Below are 20403 nucleotides of genomic sequence, written 5' to 3'. Positions count from 1 at the left end.
AATGATCAAATGTTCACATAAAATTCAATGAGTTTCACAGGGATAGATAATATGAAAGTAAATGTTCGGAGAATATAACAAATGTACATTATTGAAAGTTCTGTCATATTGAGTTTTTACAGAATATGTGGACAAAAGAGGGAAGCAAAAGGAAGAGTGTAAAAAAAAAATCTTGTTTTACAATTTCAGTCGTTGTGCGTGTAGTTCTTTTTTTTAATGTTGCTTCTTGTACTGGTCCCTTCGTTTTTCACAGTGTTTTGGTGGAATTAGAAAATAGTTTGTGTATAGCTAAGCTTTTACGTGAAAGGATCTAATTTTTGATTGATTATAATTTTGATGATATCTTATTCTTTCTGATGAATGTGTTTGATAAAAAAATACATTTTGTTTTGGCATTAGAGTTTTGATTGGTTGGTCCCCTGTACATAAGAAGAGATTTTGATTGGCTATAGGTTTCGTGACATCACTTTATTTTGATAAAGAACCTGTTTTTGGTTTGCTCAAGTTCAGCGTTCTGCTTGGTTGACTTCCCTGTAGGGACTCGGTCATTAGTTTTTGCCTAGTGGTCACCAATTGTTCCGGTTGGTTGAATCCCTTAAGGAGTCAGTTTTTTTTTCTGAGGGTCTGGTCCTGATCGGAGGCAAAAATTGCATTGGTCAAGTAAGAAGTGACGTCAGCAACTGGTGTTTGAGAAGGTTTATAGTGTTATTATATAGTAATTTGGAGTTGGGATTTCGAAACCTTCAAGAGAGTCTCTTACTGAACTCTTCGAATTATGTCTGTTGTATCTGATTGTTTTTTTTTGTGGAAGAATTGCGTTTTTTCTTCTTTTTAGTATGTTAGTAAAAGATACACACATACACACACACACACACACATACATGCATTATTTTAAGGAGATTACTTCATCTTCACAAATGGTTGCCTTCTCCGACTTCCTCGTTATAAATGGGATTTCTGACTTTCCGACCCTGACCTCTCATATGAGTGTTCAGTCCCGATGCCGATCTCTATGGTTTGAACCATATACGATTGACCAAAATTGTAACGTACTGTGCGCTTTCAAGTGGTTAGTTCTGCACACGCCGCCATGGATTTTCAGTTGATGGAATGACAAATAAGATCACCATAAAGAAATATTTGTACATCAGTGATTTATAGTGATAAACGCTTGTACAATACGAAGACCATTGTCTGAATCTCCGCGATTAGTACCTTGTAACTGGTCGGAGTGTGATGACTAGTTGTAGTATCATTGATCTATTTCGCTTCACCTACCACACTTAGTGGAGGTGAACAATAGGTCAATGATACTACAACTATTTATAGTAACACTAAAAAACACTTTATTCACTCAGCTTACTGATTCCTTCAGCTTCACTTCGAATGGCAGTAAATATTGTATGAATGACTGTATGTATGTATGTATGTATGTATGTATGTATGTATGTATGTATGTATGTACGTATGTATAATAGCAAATGGGAGAATAGTTTATTTATATTATTCTGTTGTTCTTATTTGTGCTGTTATTTGGATTTTGTACTTATTACGTTTTTTCAGGAGTCGATACTTGGTGAGAGTTCCAGCATGGTCAAATGATATGGATTTCGAGTTGGTTTCATTACGTTTATCAGCAGTTAGACTTGATATATATCTGAAGAATTTATTTTGTTTGAGTTTTTGTTATAGTTATAAAGATAAATTTATTCCTACGACACCATTTCGGTATTTAATCTAACCTTTTTAAGAATGTTGTCGTTTGAGTTCCTTCTTCCCGCGGAGATTACAGACTATTCATCGATTAATTTTTTTTTTTTTGGGGGGGGGGGGCTTCAATACACGATGGACTACTTAAATTAGGGCGATTTATTTCCAGTTGCAATGAATAGCTTGGCAAAGTTGTTAAGTTCTGGTGAATTCGAAAGTCGATTTTCTGTTTGCATAACGACTCCCAGTGCTCTAAACCTTGACCAAGAGATCATACCAGTTTAGTAAACGATCGCTTTCGAATTCCATTTTCAGTGAAGGCCCAAAATTCAGTGGTTATACAATTGCTTGGAATGATGTCTCGAAGGTTGTCTCCTTCGTTATAATTAATGAACTAAGGTTGGTGATTATTTGTTACTCGCTGCAGCTTCCGTTATTGCTATATGTGATAATATTATCGACATCAGAAAACAGTTGCGTGTTCGTTAAAAAAAACCTCTTGTGAATTATTTCGAAATTAAATTCAGGGGTTTTAGTTACACTGGAACTGATACTGAGGTTTAAAGAACGAGAACGAGCAACCGTGAAATTTCAGTTGCGTTCACGCTATATTATGTTTTGTCACTTATACATTCTTTGCTGTATAATCTTTTGTGAAAACATTCTTCCCAGCGGCTCACTTATGGTAAGTGGCTTCTTTGTTTCAAGTTATATTACAAATTCGTTCCTTTACACTTTAATCTGTCTCTAGATGATGACAGAAGGGTGGGTTAAATATCTATCAATATGAATACATATTTTGCTTAGTTTTCTCTATGGTTTGTAATTGCCTGAGTTTAAATTAATATAACATCTGAAATGTTGGCGATAGTGGTAATCGGGTCTTTAGTTTATACTGTCATAATTCTTCAAAAGTACTGATTAAATTTTTCCTGATACTAACGTCCATGTGCGTTGGGAGTAGAGATGGCGTTCGGATGTTATTGTTCATTGGCAGCCTGAAACTACGGTTGTATGTGCATTACTTGTACTGAGATGATACAGTGCTAAAAGGTTAAGCAAAATCTCCTTAGCTATACCTTAGCACTTTGAAAGATGGCCACATTTTATTTTGTAAACCTAGCTACACTGGACTGGTTGAATTATGATTGACCTGCTTCTTTAATCACAGATCTGCTCGATCAGCGCTCTCATGCCACTAAATAACAATAACGGTACATATATACAAACATATATGTGCCTGTGCACGCCCACGTCTATGTGTCTTAGAATATACAACTTATGTTAAAGAAACATTATAGTACTTAATAATTCCACAGAATATAATAAAGTATAATCTAGTATGCATGCAAAAACACGCAAGAATATATATATAATGAGCAGAAAAGGGGACTTGGTGGCACCAGAAACACTAAAGTGTTAAATGTAAAATTGTTGCCATCTGCTGACTGGGTCGGGGCAAAGGCCATATTAACGTTGTGGACCCAGTTAGACGATGACAGCCTGGTCTTTCCAGACTACTTGACCATGGCAAGATCTAGGTATCCTGTGATCCCTGACGGACGACCTCCCAAGTGTCACGGGTGCCTGGAGCCTGGTCAATTGAAAAAGGATTGTCGCCGATTCACGAAAGTGACCCAGGAGCAGACACCCATTAAAAAAAGTACTCCTGCTCTGCAGGAAAAAAATGAGGAGGCAATAGCCTCAATAGAAAGAGGAAAGAAGAGAAAGGCGGGCATCGATAGTAGCCCGCCAAAACCTTAAATAGATGTAGAGGTGGAAAAGAGGGATTGAATCCCCCAGGTAATCCGGAGGACTCCTCCCCTCCCACCAGAAAAAAGAAAAAGAAGAGAAAGAAAAAGGTGCAAACGAATGATGAACCACAGCCGGTGGGAATTGTGCCGCCGACTGCGGAAATGTCTTTCCCTCCTCCGGAGGAAGAAGAAACGTTAGTCTTCTTCTTTAGAGGGTGGGAGGTGGAAAGAGAATGGCCTCCGCAGATAGCTGTGGAGGTCATAACATGGGACGTAGCGCAGGAATTCTTCACGGCGCCGGGCAATGCCGACACGCCACTCGAGGAGTGCCTAGAGAGGGTGTGGACATTAGTGAAAAGAGGTTGCAGATATGGGAAGGTTAAAAGGCCCAGTGAATTATATGAACATTCATAAGAGGCTTGTTGCCTCATATAAAGAGGAAGAACATTTGTGTTAACAATTTGTTTTATAGATTTGACCGACTTGTATTGAACAAAGTTTTAGAGAGGTTATCAGTCGCCGGGTGCTGGTGCCTCTCTCATTTTCATTCTTTCTTGTGTATTCATCTTCATTCATTAATGTCCGTGTCCAGCCCGTAGCTTCTTTGTTTGTTTGTCTTGGTCTGTCCCCTCTATGTAACGCCGTATGGCGAATTTTTTATGAAATAAAGAAGCTTGCTTCGCAACCACATGGTTCAAGGTTCAATCTCACTGCATTGGACCTCGGACCGACCAAAGCCTTGTTAGTGGATTTGGTAGGCGAAAATTGAAAGAAATGCGTCGTATATACATACATACATACATATAAACACACATGCATGCATACATACATACATACATACATACATACATACATAAATATATATATGTATATGTATGTATGTATGTGTGTGTGTGTGTGTTGTGTCTATGTATCTGTGTTTTATCCCCTTTCCATCGCTTGACAAACGGCATCGGCGTGTTTACGTCTACGTAACTTAGTCCGATGAACGGGAACGTGAAACTCCGAGTAACAGTCTTTTGTTATATTTCTGCTGCTTTTAACTAAAGCATATTACTCTACCTCTGGTATTTGAGTACTCTTTTTTCCACCTTGTTGCACATTTACGTGCTTACTCCGGTATATATATATATATATATATATATTATATATATGCTTTTCGTATGCAAGCCCGCGGGGTTCGCTCTGGGCACTCTCGGGGGAAACTTGCGAGCCGAAACGACCGGGAGGTGGATGCGCTACCGCAACGCGTGCGATGATGACGCCCGACGACGCCTGCCTCGTTTGTTTCCCGCGAACCAGCAGCAGTGACGGCGACCGCGCGCGTACAAACCGGACGTGCGAAGACAGGGGGCCGAAGCGGCCGATACAGCGACGGAGCGGCGATGCGCGCAGAGCTCTGCGGCCCGACCGCGCACGCACCGGCGAATAGGGCCGGGTGTGCGAAACGCGAGCGAGCCGCACCCGCGACGGTGCCGTCGAACCGAACAAACAGGGGGCACGTTTTCGAGACCCGAATTCCGACTACGAGCTTTTCATATATTTATATATATTCTATATTTTTCTTTCGTGTACTAATGCACGAATCTTTGATCAATTATTAAATTACCCTAAGCCAGAGGTTTTATTTATGTATTTTATCTATTTGTCTATTCATATATGTCAGTATATCCGGCTGGAGTCAGTGAAGAGTGAAGAAAAGCCGATGACACTTATTGCGGCAGAACGTGCTCACAGTTATTCACTTATCTCCAAATAGAGGCAGATTGTCTTTTCGTTAATGGTGGGATAGCTCGGGAGATACCCTGTCGTTCTTTTTAGATTATCTTCTCCTTTCAACTTGAATCGGTTTCAATTGCAACTAGATGTTCGTTTGACATTTTCCTTCATCCAAATTCATGGCACCGACCACTCTGGGCTGTTTCTTCAGTTCATTTTGTTATATATAATTGTGTGCATGTTTGTATATATCTATGTGTGTACGCTATAGGTGAGGAAACGCTGTCGTTAAGGCAGCGTGTTAGCACCGGTGTTTGCATTTTAAATTAACCTTAAAAAATTTTGTTTAATGCATTATTAAATTAAATTGCATATATATATATATATATATATATATATATATATATATATATATATATATATATATATGTGTGTGTGTGTGTGTGCGTGTGTGTGTGTGTGTGTGTATGTATATATGTATATATATATATATTCATATATATATATATATATATATATATATATATATATATATATATATATATATAGAAATATATATATATATATATATATATATATATATATATATCCACATATATATACATGTATTCATGTGCACATGCATACTAAAATGCATACATTCCAACATAGATGTACGCATATATACAGGCATATAGGCAAAAATTTATGCATACATACGCACATACATACAAACATATATGTACATGCATGCAGACATACGTACGTACGTACATACATATATGCATACACACCCACCTACCTACCTACCTACCTACATACATACATACATACATACATACATACATACACACACTTAATATTTCGGAGCGAAGTGATTATAATTTTTTTATAAAGAATTACGGTATGCTTTTTCTTTGCAAGCATTGTGTATAAGTAGACGTGTAAACTGAAGCAAGATTATTTCCTTTATTTTTTTTTTTCTTAATTCAATGAAGTATTCGTTGAAGTACTTTCAGAAATATATTTATATGCATATATAGAAACACATAAATATATGCATATTTTATACATAAATATAGAAATATATATATATAGATATAAGGTTGAGGAGGGTATTGGATTTAACCAAACCCCGGAGGATACAGGTAATACCGAGTAAGTGCTGTATACCGATTAGATTGCCCCAGTCGTTGTATGAACAGGATTGGGTATTATAAGTCGTGTATTAGCGTGTGTATATGTAAATATATAAAAACAAAAAGATAAAGAGAGCAAAGTTAAGGTTGAAGAATTTTATGGATAGAGTCTTACAGCTGTTTCTGGGAAGATCTAGTACTTCCCTTCATCGGAGACAGAAAAAATAAAGTAATCTATTATTATATCCATAGGCGGATATTTTTAGTATGAAGTGGTAAAGAGTGTGATGTGCTGAAAAAAGAGAGAACAGTACTTGAAGAGTAGTTTCATTCCAGTGGTAAATATCCGTGTAGAAATTAATCTGCACGAATTTCTACACTGGAATGAAACTACTCTTCAAGTACTGTTCTCTCTTTTTTAAGCACATCACACTCTTTACCACTTCATACTAAAAATATCCGCCTATGGATATAATAATAGATTACTTTATTTTTTCTGTCTCCGATGAAGGGAAGTACTGGATCTTCCCAGAAACAGCTGTAAGACTCTATCCATAAAATTCTTCAACCTTACCTTTGCTCTCTTTATCCTTTTGTTTTTATATATTTACATATATATATATATATATATATATATATATATATATATATATATATATATATATATATATATATATATATATATATATATATATATATATATATATATATATATACATATATGGTGGTTGTCTACTCCTTAAACAGAGTTTGACCACCTCCTGCACCTACACCTTAGCCCTTTCATGGCGTCTGATGTGGCTTTTTAAACCAGACAGTGTTTTTAAAAAACACCCACACAGATTGCACCTCTGATTTGCACTACCAATACCCGCAAGTAAGTTCTGCTCATTGTGGATCCTAACATGTCTTTTAAGACCCCCATTGGATTTGCAAACCCTCTGGCACACACCACATTCAAACGTATGCACAGACATATAATCAGAATAGCTCGGTGAGGTTTGTTTTTCAAGGGTTCGCAGGTGAGATTTGAGGCCAGCCAAGGACAGACATGGTCTGTCACAGACTGTGCACACAAAAAGGTCCTTGTCATTCACCTTCTCAGTCTTCACCTTTTTCCTTAGATGTCTCTTGAGCCCTGCTTGCATCATCCTGGCCTCTTCAAATGCTTTCACTCTACTCCACACCCTTGTTTGCCATCCAACTCGATCTGAAGCGAGGACTTCTATATCTTTTGGAGCCATTCCAATTGACTTCATAGCAGTCCTTATGCCATCCTTAAACCTTTTTTTAGGTTTATGCCGATAACGTTTCCCCTCTGCAAGCTCACCATAAAACAGCTGTTTCGGCATGCGTTCATCTGCCATTCGAACAATATGGCCACACCATCTCAATTGGTTCCTCAAAATCATGGCTTTAATTGAGGGGATGCCTGCAGATGCAGTCGTGTAAACAAGAATTAGGAGGACCACTCCGGATACTCTTCCAGAGTATATATATACATATAGTGTCAAGTTTTGTCTTGAAGACCTCCGCATCCATATCTTGCATGTCTCTCAAATGTTTTGGCAGGGCATTGAAGAGCTGAGGTCCTCTGAAACCGAGACTGCTGCCGTATCTCGTTCTTATGTGAGATGCAGTGGACGGTACCTTTGGCACCATGCAGTTGCGACCCGTGCAGGCATTCCTGTAGTACTTGGTGCCAAAGTTTGGCACCAGTCCTTCCAGTATTTTCCATATGTATATTATTACATATCTCTCCCGCCTGCGCTCCAGGGAGTAGAGACCCAGTGCCTTCAGTCGCTCCCTGTAGTTCATCTGTCGGACTGTGGCGATCTTTTTTGTATAGTGCCGCTGAATTGCCTCGAGTTCTGCTGTCCGCTTAACACTGTGTGGTGACCACAACTTAGAGCAATAGTCTAGGCGGCTCAGAACAAATGTCTTCAATAGAGTCAACATGACTTTTTGATCCCTTGTACGGAATGTCCTCAGTATCCACCCTGCCAGTTGTCTGCACTTTGCTGTCAACTTGACAATGTGCATGTGAAATGATGCATCACTACACATGTTGATGCCCAGATCTCTTACTGTTTGTGGTTCTGGGATTGCAGTACCTCCAGGCCCTGTGTATGCCAGTTGGGAGGTACTTGTGGTCTTGTAGCGCAGTACTTGAAATTTTTTTGCATTGAACTGCATATTATTTTGCTCTGCCCGCTCATATATTGCATTTAGGTCATTCTGCAGGCTTACAATATCATCAGGATTCTTTATTGCCTGAGATATCTTCGTGTCATCAGCATAGCTAGTGACAGTGGCTCTCCGAGTGACCGTGGGCATGTCCAGAAGGGCCACTATGAACAGTAGTGGCCCCAGAACAGTTCCTTGTGGAACACCGCTCAATATTTTTGTTTCCCTAGATAGTTCTCCATTGGCTGCAACTGTCTGACTTCTACCATTCAGGAAGTCATGCAGCCACTCTCCTAATTTACCAGCTATGCCAAGGTTTCGCAGCTTGTGACATATCAAGCCATGATCAACTTTGTCAAAGGCTTTTGCAAAGTCGAGATATATCACATCAACATTTGAATGGTCAAGTAGCTGCTTCATGACCCAGTCATAATGCCGCAAGAGCTGCGTGAGGCAGCTTCTACCTGGACGGAAACCATGCTGGGTCTCATTCAGCAAGACATTTTCTTCTAAGAACGCAACCAATCTCCTTCTGACAATTCGTTCCATGACTTTGCTAATATGTGAAGTCAGAGAGATGGGCCTGTAGTTCCCAGCCTCTGCTCTGCTTCCACCTTTATGGATAGGACATATGGTGCCTTCCTTCAGCTTTTTGGGAAGTTTACCATTTGCAAGGAAACTCTGGAAGAGTATCCGGAGTGGTCCTGCTAATTCTTGTTTACACGACTTTAAGAGGACAGCTGGGAAACCATCGGGGCCAGTTGCCGAATTTGAGCTCATTTCATTTATGGCAGCTATCACATCTTCCTCTTCAATGTCGATGTAGGTAATGGATGCAGTCTTTTTCTGCTGAGTGCTATTGTCAAAGAAATCAGCTGGGTTCTTTATCTGCATGTGACTCAGAGGAGAAGTGAAGACACTCTTGAATTGTGTACTGAGCACTTCACTTATCCATGTGGGATCTGCAGTCAGTGAACCATTAGGCAGGAATAGGGGTCCTATCTTATACTGCACCGTAGCGGTCTCCTTTGCAAATCTATAGAAAGCCTTGGGGTTTGTTTTTATGCTTTCTACTGCTCTCTTCTCCTTCTCTGCTCTCTCATTTTCATGGGAGAGTTTAATTTTGTTTTCTATTTCTAACAGTGTTAGTTTTAATTTAGCCCTTTTCCTATCCTCCAGTTCTCTATTTAACTGGTTTGAGACCTTTGTTCTGTGTCTCATAAGGATTTTCCTGTCTCTAGGAATTCTATTGGCATGTTTGCTGGTCTTTCTATATGGCACGTATTTGGTGCATATATCTTGTATGGTTGACATAAAATGATTTAGTTTGAGGTCATTGTCTTGTATAGAAAGGCTGTCATGCCAGTTTTGTTTTCGAATCTCTCTGCGAATTGACTTCCAGTCCGCCCTGTGGAAATTCAGGTTGGATATTGCTTGAGTCCTCCTGGTGGGGTGGGTGTCAGTGGGTTGTCTAGGACCATACATAGTTAATTCTATAATGTTATGATCTGAGAGAGATGTGGGCGTTATTTTCACATTATGGATTAGGCTCACATTGTTTGTGAAGCAGAGATCCAAAATATTGCTTCCCCTGGTTGGTTGGTTGGAGTATATATATATATATATATATATATATATATATATATATATATATATATATATATATATATATACATATATATATGTATATATATATATATATATATATATATATATATATATATATATATATATATATATATATATATATATTTATACATATATATATGTATGTATATATATATATATATATATATATTTATTTATTTATTTATACATATATATATGTATGTATATATATATATATATATATATATATATATATATATATACATACATACATATCTATATATATATATATATATATATATATATATATATATATATATATATATATATATACATATCTATCTCTCTCTCTCTATATATATATATATATATATATATATATATATATATATATATGTAGGCGTAGGTGTGGCCATATAGGCACACGCATGGCTGTGTGGTAAAAAATTTGCTTCGTAACCACATGGTTCCGCGTTCAGTCCCACTGCGTGGCACATTGCGCAAGTGTCTTCTACTATAGCCACGGGCCGACCAAAGCTTTGTGAGTGAATCTGGTAAATGGAAACTGAAAGAAGCCCGTCGTATGCATATATATATATATATGTATGTGCATGTTTGTGTGTCCCTGTTTGTCCCACAACCATCGCTTGACAACCGATACTGGTGTGTTTACGTCCCGGTAATTTAAGGGTTCGACCAAAAGGGACCGATAGAATAAGTACTAGGCTTACAAAGAATTAGTCCTGAGGTCGATTTCTTTAACTAAAAGGTAGTGCTCCATCATGGCCACAGTCAAATGATTGAAACTAGTGAAAAAATAAAAGAATATATATATATATATATATATATATATATATATATATATATCTTTTATCTTGTTTCAGTCAATTGACTGCGGAATATTGTACAGCTGCTGTTGTCACCTTTCAGCATGTAATGCAAAGAATATCAAATTTTCAGTGATATATAAAGTTCAAGATATAAAGTAAAATATTTAATGATAAATGAATGAATAATTTGTTAATCAGACGAGTTGTACTGTTATAACAGCATCTGTAAGAAAATTTTATGCAATATTATATTGTATTTATATAGATAAAATATATAAAATTGTGTGAAATCAAATGTTATATAAAATTATATTAACTGATATATTACATAAAATTGGAAATTTATTCACTTTATGAAGCTTGCCGTTAAATTTACTCCTCGAGAACAATGTATATTTAAAAAAAGAATTACAGATTTAATGATTAAAAATATAAAATTTTCTTTACTAAAAAATGTTGGAATATATCTAAAACAATAAAACAAATTCAATTTTTTTAAAGGATTTTTTTTCTTTTACATGCATTCCCCTTAAACAGGAAGATACAATTTGTACACACATACACAAACATGCACAGGCCAACTCCAGCACACACACACACATACACACACACACGTATATAATTAACTGTTGTAATATACACAATGCTATATCGATTTGTATATGAACTTTCATGAGACAATAGTAATTGGTAACCTGAAACAGAGCTAATAAAAATGTCAACATACCGATATATATGCATACTGGAAGTAATATATTCTGTGCGTAAAAATATTGAAGTAAATATCCGTGTGAGATTCCAGACTTTCATATCCCAAAGCCTTATGCATTACATCAATCATCATTGGAGTAAGTTGTTATTTTGCATTTTATGATTAGATCGGCGTTATTTGCTTTTCCTAAACGAAATGAAAAATAGCAGTATAAAGGAGATGCTTAAAACTAAGTGTTATGCATGCATTCTATATATATATCTTGAAGAATAAATATAAATGGAATAATATTAAAAATGTACGACCTCATTAAGGGGTTAAATATTGTAATTTCCAGCATACTTAGATCTTTAACTACAGAAACATACACATATCAAAACTCACACAGATGAACTTCCGTTCATCCGTGTAAGCACGCACGCACATACATACTCAACCATTCAGAGAGAGGAGTGATACAAAAGACTGAATATAATAGATGTTTTAGGAAAGCTTTCTAGAACAGGTTTTTTGATTATTTAAAGTATTGTAGGAATTTATTTATCTATTTATTTTTTAGCTACAAGGGGTTAAACATAGAGGGGACAAACAAGGAGAGACAAAGGGATTAAGTCGATTACATCGACCCCAGTGCGTAACTGGTACTTAATTTATCCTCCCCGAAAGGATGAAAGACAAAGTCGACCACGGCGGAATTTGAGCTCAGAACGTAACAGCAGACGAAATACCGCTAAGCATTTCGCCTACTGTACTAACGTTTCTGCCAGCTCGCCGTCTTATTGTAGGAATTTATTTGTTACTTTCCGTCTGTGGTACATACACACATTCATTTCCAAAGGCAAACAGTCCCATACTTATGCGCGGAGGTTTCGCAGTCACAAGTTCCAGTATATGTTTGTATGAATTTAGATATATGGATACTATGTGCACACATATATATGCAAATTTAGATATACACAAACGTGTTTCTGCGTATAATGTCATTCACTTCTATACATATGCGTGTATGTATGTATGTATGTATGTATGTATATATATATATATATATATATATATATATATATATATATATATATACATATATATATATATATATATATATATACACACACACACACACACACACACACACACACACACACATATATATATATATATATATATATACACACACACACACACACACACACACACACACACACACACACACACATATATATATATATATATATATATATATATATATATATATATATATATATATATATATATAAACAATATATGAGTATATGCATATATATGTATATGTATGTACATACCTTCATCTACATGTACATATAGATACATATCTGGGGTACATGACGTTGCAAAAGAACATGGACAAACTGATAAACAAGGTACAACAAACAAGCAGGCCACATAGAGAACATATGCTTCAACATATCCGGCGTTTCGAAGAGTTAGGGCAGGACGCATCGTTAAATTGGCTCTTCCCACGAACACAAATTAAATTCTTTTCGTGGAGGATACTGGCGGACGGAAAACAAGACAGGAAAACGAAACGGTGAAATAATCAAACAAAAAGGCTGTACAGCCAGACGTAGAGAAGTGTGTGTTGTGTTAAGTACTGGTTGTCACAAAAGTATTAAAATACATATATGCATTCTTTGATAATAATAAGAAAATGTTAAAAACATACGCGTGTATGTATATGTGCGTCTGTGGGTGCGTGTGTATGCGCACACAAAACACCCAATACTGGGTGTTTTTTGTGTTGGTGGCGATGTTATGTGTGTGTGTGTGTCTGTCTCTATGACCAGTCCCAAAAACCACTGAACCATGACAGATTAGCCCAGAAACAAAAAGATCCTTTTAATTCCACATTGCTCTTTCTTCCCCCCACTCCAACCAACCTCCCACACTGTCCCTTAAAATAGAAAACATTCCTTAGCTACACACAAGACAGAAAAAATGCCAAAAAGACAGGTCAGTTCCTCTCCAATATTTTGTAAATTCTTAAATATATCTCCTTCTGTATATATATATATATATATATATATATATATATATATATATATATATACTACCAAACAGACTAGATTTTTCTTGAACTACGAATACTTTTTGTTGAATACTTCCTTAAATACTTTCTTGTAAACTGTTTTTAACATTTTCTTATTATTATCAATGAATGTATATATGTATTTTAATACTTTTGTAATAACCAGTACATAACACAACAAAGCTTATACAAAGCTATGTATTTTACTTTTGACAATCTTTTTCTAAAAAAGTGAAACCGGTCAAGTGAATAATGGTCTTTAAAATTGCATTTTCAAACCTTTCATATATATATTCCCACTCGTGCGGTATCTTACAACTTTACTTTGTTGTGTGTGTGTGTGTGTGTGTGTGTGTGTGTGTGTGTTTGTATTATATAATTTAAATGTATGTGTGTATGTATATGCATAAGTATTCATATAAATGCATGCATAAATGGTAAATCAATTATAAAAACAAAAACAACGAAAGTTGCCTTTATTGAACTCATAAACCAAAATATGCCGAATATGCACCTATGTCACTTCCATTGTAGCTTTGAAAAAAATAACTGTTAAAATCGAACTGCACTCTTCAAAACTTGCACTAAGAATAAGTACAAAGTAAATTACTACCTGCTTTCATAGCAAGTTGATGGAGGTAGCTTATCCCCTCCCCCTCCGACTTACCTTATTCAATTGAAAAAAACTGTATTATTTAGATGACCCTATATATGTGTGTATGTGTGTGTGTGTTATATATGTATGTGTGCGTGTGTGTGTGTGTTGAGGGAAAGAAAGACAGACAGACAGACAGACGGACAGATGAGATTCAGAAGTTCTCAATATAGAAAATAGTGGTGCTCAAGTGGTTTGAACATACTCTCCGAAGTACAGTGTGTCTATGAGAGGAATCCAGGTGAGATGATGTGGGTGATGCAAATAAACACGCTTGGGCTTGATTTATAAAATATACATATATATATATATATATATATATATATATATATGCACGTAGATGTTAGCCCGTAATTTGATTCCTGCTAATTTCACTCCTGATATAAGAAAAAAAATAATAAAACGGTAAATAATAATAAAATATAAAGTACAGTAAAACATGAATACATTACTAAAAGCTTCGATAATGATGAAAGTTATGAGCTATTGCTCGTAAGAAATCCATCTTATTTTCGAGACTATATCGCTCAATAATTGTCTGCAACCGTTTGTTTATATCATTATACGTTTTTTTTTTGGGGGGGGGGTTTGTCCCGCATATGGTACCTCGATCCAATTCAACCTTTGTCAGTTGTTCCAAGTGTTCTTCACTTTTCCATGCAGTATTTAATTTCCATGGATTCGGATAAGTGCTAGTTAAAGAACTTTGTAGTGCGTTGTGATATCCTTCTAAATGGTTATTAGTGCGAGGCATATCTTAGTTTCTTCCAAAGCGAACTTTCCAGCTATCAATGGGAAACAAAGGAGGAGTTCTACGTTGTCTAAGTTCCCTACCTTGCACGCATCCTATGTACGATAATTCAAAGTAAGACGCAAGACCTTCGAATCCATTATCGAGAGGAAGAAAAGCCAGCGTTGAAAAGCATCTGGGTTTAATGCAAATCGACCCCAGGACTTATTTTTTGTAAGCCTAGTACTTATTCTATCGGTCTCTTTTTACGTAAACACACCAGCGTCGGTTGTCAAGCGATGTTGGGGGACAAACACAGGCATACAAACACACACACACACACACACACACACACACACACACACATATATATATATATATATATATATATATATATATATATATATATATATATATATACGACGAGCTTCTTTCAGTTTCCGTCAACCAAAACCACTCACAAGGCTTTGGTCGACCCGAGGCTATAATAGGAGACACTTGCCCAAAATGCCACGTAGTGGGACTGAACCCGGAGCCAATGTTATTGGTAAGCAAGCTACTTTATTTCATAAAAATTCGACATTGGAGGCGTTACAGAGAGGTGACAAACAAGGACAGACAAACATAAGGGGGAAGTAGCTTAAACGTTTTTTTTTAATTTTACAAGTTACGAATAAATTAAAAATATGATTTTGAATTAATTTTAAAATATAACACAAGAAACCATTGCGCTTCGCAATGAGGCAGCTAGAAGGAAGGCACCCGCGCATCCTGGTAGAACCCTTGCTTCCCAAATTAACCTCACTTATTTCGTGCCAATCGCACTCAGCTTTGCGCTCCACAGACTTCCATTTTTTCGCAAACATATCCCGTGACAGGCACCCCCTCTCCAGCCTGATCTTACTACTGAGGTGGTAACTAAAAAAGTTAACCAACCCCTGGCCGTAGACAAAGGTACCTGTCACTATACCTTTCACACGTGTCTTCCATACTGTTTCTTTCAGTATGGCTACTACGCAGAAAAAACAGGCTTTCCTTTCCGTTAAGGAAAGGAGGTGGTACAGTCTCGATGATAGACTCAACTGATAGCTGTACTCTTCCTATCACTGACAACAGTTGTTCTGCAAAAGCTATCAGTCCCGACAACTCCGAACACTCCACGAATGCGCACATCTCGGGCATGTGGGCGAGACGGCACTTCCGTGCCCTGACAGCTTGTCGCGAACAGGTAACGCGCTCGGAAACATTGCCAAGCCAGGGATTTCTGGTAATTATCCAGATATCCCGGCCCGAACATTCTCCTAAACAGGCTGACCAACTGACTTTCATCGTAGGCCAGGGTCTTCCCCAAGGCGTCTTCTGACAGAGATTCCACTAACATGCTATAAAAATCCGCGGTAGAACTCCTGCTGCCGGCATTGCTCGCCCGAGAGAGTAGCTGGAGCGCTTAGCGGCACTCAAAATGCCAGTCTCCCAGCTTAGGTCTCTGCTTAATCCATGTACCAAAGTCGGTTAAGGACACTAACTTGGGGAGGAAGAACCGGACGTGCGGTGACCACACCTGTTCTCCATCCAGGTAAATCCAGAGGTGCCTCAACCTTAACGCGAATTTACACATCCTCAACCAAGGCATCCCTAGCCCACCTTTTAGCGGTTTCTGGCAGCAGACAAAGAGCTTTACAAGTGGTTTTCCTCCTTTCCACAAAAAGCGGAACAGGGTTCTCTCCAACTTGTTCAGCCACAAATCGGGGCAAGGCACCACGGTCAGGCGGTAGGTAATTACTGATGCTATAAACATCTGCACCACCTCCGCTCTTCCTAGCATGGATAAGGCCCGCCCAGACCAGGTCTGCGTTAGAGCAGTCACTTTGCCAGTTACCTCACTCCAATTTTTCTCTATCCGGAGGTCTGTACCTATCCAGACTCCAAGCAACTTAACAGGACCTTGCGTCCAACGCCCCACTACGTTATTGAACGCTATCGGCTTGCCCCTCCAGGTGCCGAGTTGCAAACCGACCGACTTGTCCTTGTTAACCTTTGCTCCTGCCACCGCCTCGTAACTTTTGATGGCCTTTTCCACCACTGGAATCTGGCCCTCATCCGCCACAATGATGGAGATGTCATCCGCTTATGCTGTAGCTCTCCGTCTACACCATAGATCAAGCGGAGTGCCCCCTAGTGCCTCCAACGTCCGCAGCAATGGCTCCAGAGCCAACACATACAGAAGCGGGGATAGGGGACACCCCTGACGAACTGAACGGTTTCGAAAAGAACCTGTTCACCTTGACGACAGACTCAATGTCCCTGTACATAGCAGCAATCCAACCGTGGAAGGTCGGGCCTAGGCCAGCCTTCTTGAGGACCACCGCCAAGTACCGATGGTCGACCCTATCAAATGCCTTAGACTGGTCTAAATGCACCAGTGCCCCTCCCGCTAAGCCAGAAAATTTCCTTACACTCTCTAAGGAGTAGCGTATAAGGTGGAGATTGTCGTGGATCGATCTGCCCGGGATAGCACAAGTTTGTGCTTCCCCAACAAGTTCGCCCACGTCCCGCGCCAACCTTTTCGCTAGCACCTTGGCCAAAATCTTTAACTCTGTGTTTATCAGAGTTATGGGCTTAAAGTTCCCTATCTCGTCCCCCTTGTTCGGGTCCTTTCTAATCAACGTCACAGCCTCCCGGCTCGCAGACTTAGGAATTTTCCCATTCTGCTGCCAGTTGGTGTAAACGCTGGTCAGTTGGTGCCCGAACAAGTTGGCATACTTTTATAAAATTCATATGGCAGACCATCGAGACCCGGCGACTTGTCCCCGGGGCATTCGCCCAGCACCTCGATCACCTCCTCGGCTGTGATTGGCCCTTCACAGCACTCAGCCTTCCTTGCCGAGAGACGCGGGCCGCCAGACAGGAAGTCCCTGAGGGCCTCACATGATCAAGCGTCCCGCCCCTCCCGAACAACTCGGCAAAGTGTTCGTGAAGCACCTCACACATCTCGTCCCGTTCTTTGACCGTGCGTCCTTTTTCGATAACAAGAGACCTTATTGTGGCTTCGTTTCCACGCTGGGTTTCTACCGTGCGGGCGCATCCGGCAACGTTAATTCCCTCACGGCCCAATGCTCTCACTTTATCCCGGACTCTACACCCCTCATGTTTGGCTTTGAGGTGACGGTCCAATGCCGTTCTCGCTGACAGAATGTGGGATGCAGAGCCCAACCTCAGCGCCTCTTCTAAGTTCTTAACTAGCTGCCCTTCTACTCTAGTCCTATCTAGTCTTAGGTGTTTGCTAAACCTAATGGACTCGAAACGAATGGCTCTTTTGAGGGCGAACCACCACCGGTTATTAACCACGGTACCGGTTAACGCCCTCTATACTAACTCCTTAATCCGATTACGGTATGCCTCACAAGTCAAAATAGTTTTGGTCAGCTTCCAGTAGCCGGGTCCTCTGATAGTTGTACTATCTACGTTCAACCTACACTTAACCATTCTATGGTCAGTGTAGGATACTTGGACAAGTTGTGGACAAGTAAAACTAGGCTTATCTATAATTCTTATTACTATCCTATCTAGATAAGACTTGAACCTTCCATCGCCACTCATCCAGGTCCACTCTGGCACGTTCGGATGTTCAAGCCTGTAAAGATCTGCCAGCTGAAATCGCTTAAGCAGATCGACGAGGCGTGAGTTCGCTTTTCTATCAATCGAGCCGACGCTATCGATGCGAGCCTCAACAATAGCGTTGAAGTCCCCTAAAACCACTAATGACGTCGACGTCACGAGAAAGCCCTTTAGGCGCCGATAAAAATCAGTTTGGAAACCTCTAGCACAAGGTGCATAGAGTCCGATCAACCTGAAGGCCTTACTGCCGTGTGTCACATCAAGGACGACCAGCCCTCCTTCAGGGTCCACATAGACTGTACTAGTCTGCAGAGCCAAGCCATTGCGGATCAGTACCACTACACCCCCTCGTCCTCCGGTCTGGCCAGGAGACATGATTTTCTCATAGCCATTCAGAAGAGGCGAGAAGGTTCGTAGATTGTCCAGCTTGGTCTCTATAGCAACCATCACATGTATATCATGTGATCTGAAGTCGTCGAGGAAACATGCTTGCTTCCACTTCGAACTCAGACCACGCACATTTAAACATCCAATGTTCAGAGAGGCCATTTGAAAGAAGAAAAGGTTCTACTTACGTTTTGCTGGAGAGGTTGGGGCCAATCTCGCTATGAGTTCGTCGGCCCATCTCCTTTCCTCCTCCTCTAAGTATTTTGGTAGGTGTTTTAATTTTTTGATGGTATTCGGGTGCCTAGTCTTCAGTTGTCTAAACGTCTCTTCTCTGATCCATGCACATCTTTCATAGTGATCTTCTTGTTTTTTGTAAAGCCTTGTGGTTTTTTTGTGGTACTACCACGCCGTTAAGGTACGAGTCTCGAGTATCGTACTCAATTAGCACTAGTTCATCTTCTAGTTTTTCCAATTTTTTTTTTCTTTTTTCTTGGATCGGCGGGGCGTGATTTTGTTGGTGTCTGTGTTGCGTCAGTGTATGTGCTCTCTTTTTTTTTTTCTTTTTTTGGGGTTTTTTTTCCACCATTGTGAACTCCTTCTCTGCTATTTCCATATTATTTCTTGGGGGAGCCACAATTGGTTCAGACGGTGTCACAGTGGGGGGCTTTGTTAGTGTGGGGGTTTGTTTATGCGAGGGCTGGGTTTTTTCCTTTATTTGTTTGGGGCTAGCACCGTAACAGCAGGGGTGGGAGTTTTTGTGTTTGTGGGGGTTGGTGTGGTTGCGGGAGTGCGTATTGTTTTCACATTTGAAGGGCCTTGTGCATGCGACAATTTTTCTTTATATTGTGGGCAATCCACACGAATGTGGCCCAATTTTCCACATTCGTACCAGGTGAGTTTTCTTCCTTCCACCTGCACTCTAAGGGCCACATTATTGCCCACGAGCAATCTTTCTGGAAGTACCTGAAGGTCTCCCTGTGTCCCCTGAATAATTACTGTGATGCTCCTCCCTAGCCAATTCTGCGAGGCAGAGCACGTCACTGTTAGAATTTTTATCCGGTCCGTCCTATTAAACAACAGGGCGGCCACTACTTCTTTCGGGTCGACTTCCGGTGGTACTTCATTAATTTTCACGCTTGAAGTTCTCTTCCCCATATATGTTGGTAACAGTACCACCTCTTTTGTTTTAAAGGGACACACAGAATGCCTGCGGGCCACCTTTTCCCCTGAGAAACGGACCTCAACAGTACCATATTCCCGCGATATACACTACATCCTTCCATATTGGGGACAGGCATTTTTCAATTCTATCT

The sequence above is a fragment of the Octopus bimaculoides genome, chromosome Z (genome assembly GCF_046866305.1).
Source record: "Octopus bimaculoides isolate indiv1 chromosome Z, ASM4686630v1, whole genome shotgun sequence".
NCBI classification, from domain to species: Eukaryota; Metazoa; Mollusca; class Cephalopoda; order Octopoda; family Octopodidae; genus Octopus; species Octopus bimaculoides.
This window is presented reverse-complemented; position numbering follows the sequence as displayed.